The sequence below is a fragment of the Oratosquilla oratoria genome, chromosome 14 (genome assembly GCF_046742065.1).
Source record: "Oratosquilla oratoria isolate Oo_2021 chromosome 14, ASM4674206v1, whole genome shotgun sequence".
NCBI lineage: Eukaryota > Metazoa > Arthropoda > Malacostraca > Stomatopoda > Squillidae > Oratosquilla > Oratosquilla oratoria.
This window is the reverse complement of record NC_134790.1, coordinates 42,808,673-42,816,172: the sequence shown is the minus strand read 5'-3', so window position 1 is coordinate 42,816,172 and position 7,500 is coordinate 42,808,673. Positions and strand designations below refer to the sequence as shown.

Here is a 7,500-nt window from a genome sequence, read left to right as displayed (position 1 = left end):
GATCAAGGTGCAACTGAGTACGGCATATACATTGAGTTCAAAGGGAATCACTTCAATGTTGTTGAGAGTGTCAAGTAGAACTTTGAGAACCACATACATCTATACAATAGGTATGATATATTTTGTATTTGGCCTGCTAATGATGGTAATCCCAAATGTTTCTTGCCCTGGTCCCATCTATCAAAATCACTATGGAAATTATTTACAGAAATAAAAAATCTTTCGAATTTGATGTATATAGAGAAACCATCAATGTTTACATATGTCCATTTCCATTCTTCTCATCATTGCAGGACAAAGATGTCAGTGTCATTGTGAAATATTTTATATTGTAACAACTGCTTATTGCAACATTTACTGATATGTACGTTTCCTCTCACGGTGATGCCTTTGAAGCTAGGTGAGTTTTGTAGAGGTTAAATTAATGTTAAACGAGAAATTATTATTGCATGGGAACTTTAACATTAAGTATGTGAATTAACATGTAATTTGTTGAGCTGAAAGGAGCAAAACATGTGCTCGGTATAATTGAATAAGTACTAGTTTGAGTTTGGCAAAAAGAAGAAAAAAAAATAATAAGATTATATACTGTACATTGATCTATTTCATTGTACGTCACTGTTGCGAGGTTGCTCCAAACAATGCCTCGACCTAGGATTTACCCGCGCGGTGTCCACACAAAGCCTTGACCTGGGGTCTTTCCCGCGCGGCTGTTGGCGTGGGTATGCTCGCCTCGGATCGCGACCGCGCATGCGCGGTTGCGTGTATTGTTACTGTCTATGCATTATTCTAGTTAGTTAGGAAAGTAGCTAGTTCCAATTATGGTTGCTGAATACCTTTCAAGAGTATTCTTATTGTTGCTGCGTGCCTTGCTATGTGTGCTGGTGATTACAGAATATATTATGATTCTGTACTACGTCGCCGTATGGTGACGTCTGGCAACTCTCTTCACGCTGACCTCTATTCAAATCGGCGTGGCTTGGGTTCGCATCACTTCTCTTTCTACACTTGACCCGATTGGTCATGTCTCACCCGTATCCTAAGTATTGTACACTTTAGTCTTAAGTTAATTCTAAGGAATAGGCTTTAGCTAGGTTGTTAGTTGTGATGTAGTATTCTTGTATTAATTAATTATCACTTAATAATTAGGTACTTTATACATCACGCTTTTATTCAACCCCCCTCAGTGACAAGTAGAGTTCGTTGTTGTAGTCAATTACCTAGACTGCAACAGTCACTTTAAAAAAGTTCAAAGTAAAGAGATTGTAATTGATGATGAGAGTCTTGAGGAAGTTGAAGAGTATAATTATTTAGGTCAGATGGTGAAGGTGACGAAAGATCATGATAACGAGATAAAAAGACGCATTACAATTGGTTGGAAAATGTTTGGTAAGTATAATAAAATCCTGAGAGGCTCTCTACCTTTATGTTTGAAACGTAAAGTTTACAACCAATGCATTCTACCAGCAATAATCTACGGATGTAAGACTTGGAAGCTGACGAGGGCGATGGAAACAAAGCTAAGGACTGCACAGAGGAGAATGGAGAGATCAATGATGGGAATAACACTGAGAGACCGAAAGAGAGCAAGTTGGGTGAGAGAGCAGACTAGAGTGAAAGATATTGTGGAAGCAGTAAAAGAGAGGAAGTGGAATTGGGCAGGTAAGTTGGTACGAACGACTGATGAGCGATGGAGCAAATGCATTACTGAATGGACGCCGCGAGATAGGAAGCGTGGAAAAGGGAGACCAGACAGAAGGTGGAGAGACGAGATCGAGAAGTTTGCGGGAGTGACGTGGCAGAGAGTGGCACGGTCGTGTGAATCATGGAATGCTATGAAGGAGGCCTTTGTTCAGCAGTGGACCCAGGATGGCTTATTTGATTGATTGATTGATTGATTTGTTCATACGTACCTATGTTTTCAGAAACCAAACACACAAACCGCTTCATGTACAAATGAGCACATCAACAATCCCTGTAAATAGATAACTGACAAAGCAGCTATCATCAATGTTCTTTAGACCGTATAGAATTTGTAGTCCAGATTTTTTGGGTGGCAAATTCTTAAGAATATTTGACATAAATCTAAAACTAAAATATCCCAATTACCTCGTTGGTAGAAAATGTTACTTTGAGGAAAAAACAGTAAAACTTTTAATTAAAAAAACTACTTGTTCTTCCTTTCCTCGAGAATTTCGTCAAATTACCTCATATTCTTAAGACTCAACATTCAAGTAACATTTAAGAACTTCAATTCAGTTAGAAACCTTTTAATTAGAAAACTCCCCTGAAGATGAGGAAGGATGCATATACTCAACATCATATAAAGAATGTGATAAATGCTCTATTGTTCAGAATGAAAAAGAGTTAAAAGTAAGATTAAAACGACATCAATATAGCGTTAAGAATGGGCAAATGACCAACGCATTATTTGTTCTAGGTGAACAAATAATGTGTTGCACATTTGCCCAACGCAAATGGGAGGATGCTGAAGAAATTGTTAACAAGTAAGTCATATGTGAATAAAGTATAATAGAATCCAGTCTGATCAAGGATACGTTTGTCAATGACCTAAATTTACACCAAGGACTGTGCAAACTAGACCGTGTTTTTATTAAGAGATTGATGGCCCAAACATCCACAGCCCGTCAACGGAATCTGGAAGACATGGAAAGATTTCAAGATATACCTTCCCTAGTTCCTTCTCCTCACCTCCTTTCCTTTGTATATATATATATATATATATATATATATACTCATTTTTCTTTTTTTTAATGTACCCTGTTGTAAGGGTAAACACCACTTATCCTTGCAAACAACCAGTCGTCCCAAATTACGAGTAATACGAATGCACGTCGATGTTTCACTCAAAGCGAGCTGCCACGTATGAAAACTGAGGTCACGTGTGCCCCTAGCTGTCATGCATTCAACAAAGAGCTCGGTGACTAAATCCAGTCCACCACCCTCCTCCACTCTCTCCACACCTCGGCTGACTTGGAGTACTGACTGGTCGTCGTTTGTCTCCAACTTGGTCCATTCCAAAGTCATCACTGTTCGGCTTAAGAGCCCCGGTCTTCTGATGAAACAAGTAAGTTATACCACATGTTTTACGTGACATTCCGAGTGGCTTGCGACTGAGCTGGCCTAAGGTGAGATGGTTGGTGTTATACTTTTTTTCCTGTAATTGTATCGATCGTGCTTTTCTGGAAGGGCGAAATTATAAACTTCCAACGCAAGACGTGTTTGTGTCTCGAACTCGAACCGAAAGCTCCGAAGCAGGCAGTGCTGGTCCGCACCTAGTTTCGGAACTATTGAAGCTGGATCCTTGTACCTGTCGCTCAGCAGATAGGCTACACCATCCACTGCTACATTTCACTTTAGATTACCCCCTATAACAAGACAGTGAAGATAGGAATGGTATCATCCGCTAGATGACACGGCACAGCCACAAATGGGTTGCATGAAGCAGTGCCCACACTCCAACAATGGAGGATCCATAATCTCTCTTAATGTACCCTGAAGACGTTTGAGAAGATGAAAGTGCTCAGTCTACAGTGTATTAGTTTCCCCTGTGGTTTTTCCGCATATGTATAGATGTACATAAATTAAATTTCGTGATAGTATGTGATTAATCAAATTCACGTGCAGGTATAGCTCTCCTCTACTAGAGGCACAGCGGAGTCGACTACTTTTCATTATTTTCTTGATCAACATCGCCAGCTTTATTATTAACTTGAACAAAAGCAAAGTCAATATGAACACGTAATTTGGTCAACATGAACAGCGTCTTGGTAACCGAGATTTACCAATCCTCTCCCACTCTTTTCTCTCTCTCTCTCTCTCTCTCTCTCTCTCTCTCTCTCTCTCTCTCTCTCTCTCTCTCTCTCTCTCTCTCTCTCTCTCTCTCTCTCTTTGTGTGTCTCTGTGTCTCTGTGTCTCTGTATCTCTCTGTGTCTCTGTATGTCTCTCTCTGTGTCTCTCTCTGTCTCTGTCTCCCTCCCTGTGTCTCTGTCTCTCTCTTTCTGTGTCTGTGTTTCTTTCTGTGTCTCTCCGTCTCCCTCTTTGTGTCTCTGTATTTCTGTATGTCTGTCTATTTCTCTGTGTCTCTATCGTGTGTCTCTGTGTTTCTGTATGTCTGTCTGTGTCTCTGTGTCTCTGTGTTTCTGTATGTCTGTCTGTGTCTGTATCTGTGTCTGTCTCTCTGTCTCTGTGTGTCTCTCTGAGTGTCTCTGTCTATGTCTCTGTATCTGTGTTTCTCTGTCTGTCTGTCTGTGTCTCTCTGTCTCTGTGACTGTGTCTCTGTGTCTCTCTGTGCGTATCTGTGTCTCTCTGTCTATGTCTCTGTTTCTCTGTGTGTTTCTCTTTCTGTGTCTTTCTCTCTGTGTCTCTTTCCGTGTGTCTCTCTCTCTGTGCCTCTCTCTGTCTCTCTCTCGCTGTCTCTCTCTCGCTGTCTCTCTCTCTTTCACATACATGTATACATACATACATACATACATACATACATACATACATACATACATACATACATACATACATGCATACATAAGTGCCTAAATGCATGCACACGTGTATAAATTAATTCATACTTCCGCATATACATACTCGTATGCATAAATAAATATATACATGCATATATACAAACATGCATGTATGAATACAAATACTCATACATGCATGCATACGTCGATGCATATATATATGTATATATATATATATATATATATATATATATATATATATATATATACACGTGTGTATCCATACATACGTAATATATGTGTGCATACATTATAAACACGTACTCTCATAAAACGCTTCAAGTGACTAGAAAGATATTCTTTTGTCTTTTTTTTTGTTCTTAACTCTTTCTTTCCCTTTCTTCACTTTATTTTTTTGTTCACTTTGAGCTTACACAACTGATGTATCTTATACTTCTTGTACTCCTCTATTGCAAAGTGATATATTGATGACATTATCATTTCATCATCGTCATTATAATTGTCAAAATAATTGTCTTCATTGCCGACACTATCATCATCGTCATCGTCGTCGTCGTCACTATTATCACCGTCATCATTGTCATCATTATCATTGGAGTTACCATCCCTGCCATCATCATTATCGTCATCATTATTACCGGAATCACGATCACCATCATCATGATTATCGAAATCACTATCACCGCCATTATTATTGCCGAAATCATCATCATCATCATCGTCATCCTCCTCCTCATCAACAACATTATTATTAGGCATATCATTAGTCTTGAGAACCTCATTGTTCTTATGTCTTTTAACCTCTCAACACCTGTTTTTTTCAGCGACGGGAAACGCCCGAAGTTACATTATCTCGGAAAAGTTTGATGCATTCAATATCATAATAAAGGGCTTATGCATTATATATTTAGTGCGTAGTTTTTTTTTTTTTTTTTTGTTTTTTTTTGTCTTGCGGCGTTGTGGCCAGTTAATGTCGACCTCATTTCGCACGACACAGATGCTGGCGATTGCCACTTGCCCTGGCAGTCCAAACACCTAGGGTTTAAGTTATGGATTAGATTACAACTGATCGTCTCCAGGCGTAAGCTCTTTATCCTTTAGTGGGATACTCGTGAACCACCTAGTGAACGGAGTTTGAGGTATTAAAGATGAAGATTTTCCGATTTAAAAGTGAATCAGACAAGAAATACTGGTCTCAAACTGTCAGTAAGGAAATTTTATTTAGAAGTGGGTAGAAACGACCTCGCTAACCATGTAGTAAATGAATGGAATAAACTTCCTGCAGAGGCAGTGCAATGTAGTACAGTTCGAAGTTTTAAGATTCATTTAGATAAGCACCTAAGAAATATTCTGTAATACCTGCCATTCTTTTATTTAATCCTATTTATTCATTTATCATAATTTATCATTATTCATTGGCTACCCCCCGTGTAGGGGGAAAAGCCTTTGGTATATGTATGTATGTATTATTTATTTAGTTATTATTATCTAACTGTTTATTTTTTGTTATTTATTTATGTATTATTTATCATAGATTATTGTTCTTTTTCTGTTTGTTTACTATTTATCATTATTTATTTACTTATTCAATTCATTTATCTATTTATTTATTTATTTAATTATGTATTTTTTTCCAAATCCGACATAGTTATGGACCAAAAGGTATTCTGTCGGCATGCTCTTCTTTTGTAATCTTTTGTACATACATACATACATACATACATACATACATACATACATACATACATACATACATACATACATACATACATACATACATACATACATACATATACCAAAGGCTTTTTCCCCCTACATGGGGGTAGCCACAAAGAAAAAAGCATAGAAACCACTCCCACCCATTCCATTTCCTATATATTCCACTCCCCCCACCCTCCTCCCTCCCTCTTATCTTGGCACCTCCTTTTGTATATTGTGAAAATGTTTCGGATTGTAGGCAGTGCGATATACGAGTAGTCTAGAAGTTTTTCCGAGTGACCGGGGGTCCAAAGTAATTTTCCGAGTTATCGATTTTGAAAGGTAAAACCTTTCCGGATTATTAGTAGAGCTTTGTTCTGGTTACTGTTGACGCATATTAAGACTTTTCCGAGTTATCTATGACGGATATTAAACGTTTTTCGAGCTATGACGGATATTAAACGTTTTTCGAGCTATCACTGATATATAGTAAAACTTCTCCCGGTTATCTGATTTATAGTAAAGGTTTTCCGAATTATCAGTGCCGTAGATTAAAGGTTTTATGAGCTATCACTGATTTATAGTAAATATTTTTTGTTACCACTGATTATAAGTAAATGTTTTCAGAGGTATCGATGACGCAGATTAATGTTTTCCGAGTTATCACTGATTTATAGTAGATTCTCCGAATTATCACGGATTTATAGTAAATATTGTTATAGTTATCGATGACATAGATTAAATGTTTTCCCGAGTTATCAACACTGGGACTGGGGAGAGGAGGGGCGCTCTTAGCCTCCTGGTTGCATAGAATTGATTAGTCATCGCTGATGGCCAAAGTTAAGGGGAATTGGACAGACCCGAAATGGGAAGTGTCCCCTTTGAAGAGTGGCGGAATCTCTGTACTGAATAAGATCGCCTAGCGTCAGCGGTAGAATGAATTCCTTGAAAGTGAAGACACTCATAAACGAGATGGTCTCTGGCCTCATGAGAAGGAGATATTCTCTCGGCTGAATAGCATCTTCTGTCGTTAACCAGAATTAATTCCTTAGTGGAATGATGGTAAAATTTTTTGACAAAAGAGATTTTGACCTCGGTGGGTGTGGGTGGGTAAAACAGGTTCCCTCTAATGGGGCTTTCTAGAATTTTACGCCCGGGGGGGGGGGGGATAAGAGTGGGTGAAGGAGATCCCCTCCAATGGAGATTTCTAGAATTTGACGGTCGGGATTGGGGGTTGGATGGCATGAATTTTTGGACGCAACTATTGGATATTGATCTTTCTATGCACTACAAATGTACGGAT

At 38.5% G+C, this 7,500-nt stretch overlaps 1 protein-coding gene across 6 annotated transcripts in view; it reads right to left on the bottom strand.

Moving 5' to 3' along the window:
• Positions 1 to 7,500, bottom strand: part of LOC143032853 (LIM/homeobox protein Lhx3-like) — a 541,576-nt gene that overhangs the window by 219,655 nt on the left and 314,421 nt on the right. The gene's annotated exons all lie outside the window — the stretch shown is intronic.